Genomic DNA, 2543 nt, shown 5'->3' on the forward strand with positions numbered 1-2543 from the left:
TTTAAAAAATTAATTGCACAGTACATCAGATACTGTAGTTCCTATATAGTAACAAGTGATCAACAAGATATAATTTTGTGGCCTTTGACTGACCACAGTATGAGACTGAATTAAGAAGTATTTCAGAAAACTAATTAAAATATTGAAAGACATCAGTACTTCTCATAAAAGTGAGTCAAAAGGAATTATGAACTGTTTTGCTGAAAAGGTCTTTATATATGTTTGGGATATTTCAACTGAGAATAAAATGACACACACACACTTATGCAGTTACAATTTATTAGTGACCTTATTTTATCTCAAAGAATAACTTACCAACATGTGATGATAGTCTGACTATGTGCAATACAAAAACATTATACTAAACACTTAGTACTGAGACTTGCTCTGTACAAAAACAGTATATTGATATGTTTATTTCCTTTCAGTTACACCGTGCTGCTTAATATTGTGTTTAATTGTTATTAATTACATCTTTATTATTATTATTATTATTGCTACTAAATGTTTGTGCTTTTATTTTGAAAGTGGTCTTGTGTGCTTGGCTTTTTGAAAGTAGTGAACTGTGTGTGTTTTGGATTGGAGTGTGTTGTGGTTTTAGGATGATGACAATGGTGGTCTCACTTGTGCACTCTGGCTGGCCCTGAGTGCACAAAATGAGCCTTAGAAAGAGACTAGTGTTGAGTGAGTGGAGCCAGCAGACTTTACAGAAACGTTTTCCTGTGTTACAAAACAACCACATTTACAAAGACTATTAGTATCCAAAACACATGTATATCTACAAATCTGTGCCATGATGAAATATTGCTCATCGACAATCAGTAGACAATTATGTTTGTTTAGTTTGGTCAGTTCACACCAAACCTTTTTACAGTATTTTAAGGAGCTTTTGATAACACGTTACTGAATTTGATGCCTGACGATGAAACTTAATGCCTTGTTTTGCAAAAGCAGCAGTATTTTACATCTCTTCCATCTTATGCAATCCTTCACCCACTGTATTTGTAGTTTATGTGGGCTAAAAATGGCACATTTCTTTAATTGGAGTAGGCTATACTCAAAATTACATTTTTTATTTGGTAAATCTCAATGTTTTCAGGTCTTAGGTCACTATAGTGATCCTCATTCTAACTTTAAGTAGAACATTTAGTTAAACATTCTTCCAGTGCCTTGAATGAGTTGCTTTCAAATATTTTCCAGATCCAAAGAGGACACAGCACCTTTATCTTCCGCTCGTTTACTTTGTCTTCTCTTGTTTTGTTGTTACACATCTGTATGCCTCAGTTTTGTCAGGATGGACTCTGTGAAATAGCTTTAAAAGCAGAGCTCTCTGCATCAAGTACCACAAAGTATTCAAGGTTCAAGAGCAATGACTGACAATCTGTTTAGTTAGTTTTGATTTCCAATTTTCCTGATTTCATTTTGTATTTTTACTGCAAAGCCTCTGGTTTTCTTTGATGCTCCTTAATGTATCATACAATCCTGTTACTTTTGAATTTATATTTATACATATTTTTGTATATCTTTTTTTCATTTCTTCTAGTGCAAAAGTACTTGTGTCTGCGCAGTATTATAGACAATGTGATGTGGACAGCTCTTTTTTACTTTCTGAGAACAGAGAATTTGTAAAGATGCTTTCACAGTCTTTGTGTGTAAAATGTATGTATAAATTAAATTAACCAGCCACAAGTGACTTGTATCATTAACCAATCGCAGTATCAGTATCTTAAATAGGCTACACTATACTGACATTAGACAGTATGAACTTCAGCTGAAACGTGTCAGAATTAGATGTAGCGTTCTCTGTGTAATGTAGAACCAAGAAGAGGCAGAATAGAAATAGGATGAAAGGAAAGTAGAAACCAGTACAAACATTCTTTAAAGTCTATCTCGTCTAACCTTAAATTACACATGGAAAGCCATTTACATTCAGGAGATTTAATTGGGAGTGTTTCGTCATTTCTCGTTACTGCCACAAGATGGTGCTCGTGAGTCGACAAACACAACGATGTTTTTATTATTTTTCATCAGTTTTTCATCCTCAGGTGCTGTGCTAGGTGTGTACAAAATACTAACTATCAAGCCTTGAAGCTTATATTACACCCTTTTATAGGCATTAACCTTTAAGCACAACTGCTTTGTCTCTGTTGCAAAATAGACTGCACTTTTAGGCTGGCTACTCATTTCAATTGTTCTATTGTTGTGTTGTTCTATGTAGAGTATCATATAAATAGATTAATTACTGATTATTTTAGTAGGCCTAAGCACACACCTTGCATGCCAAAAGCCAAACACTATATATTTCCTGTTAACTGATGGATGATGATCAGTGTCCGTTGAGAAGATGTTCCCGTCATCTTAGGCCTATATTAGTATTCTTAGACTAACCAGTAGTTAAATTATGTCAAAGAATTTATCCAACCCTATCCCCCCTCTTCATATCGTCACATCCACCTGTCGCGAGGTGTCCTGAATCAAAGCTCATGACGTCATTGTGAGGTTACCGTTGTGCGCTGCGTCCGTGCGTAAGCCCCGCCTTCTCT

This window comes from Periophthalmus magnuspinnatus, chromosome 21, assembly GCF_009829125.3.
Source record: "Periophthalmus magnuspinnatus isolate fPerMag1 chromosome 21, fPerMag1.2.pri, whole genome shotgun sequence".
Classification (NCBI taxonomy): domain Eukaryota; kingdom Metazoa; phylum Chordata; class Actinopteri; order Gobiiformes; family Gobiidae; genus Periophthalmus; species Periophthalmus magnuspinnatus.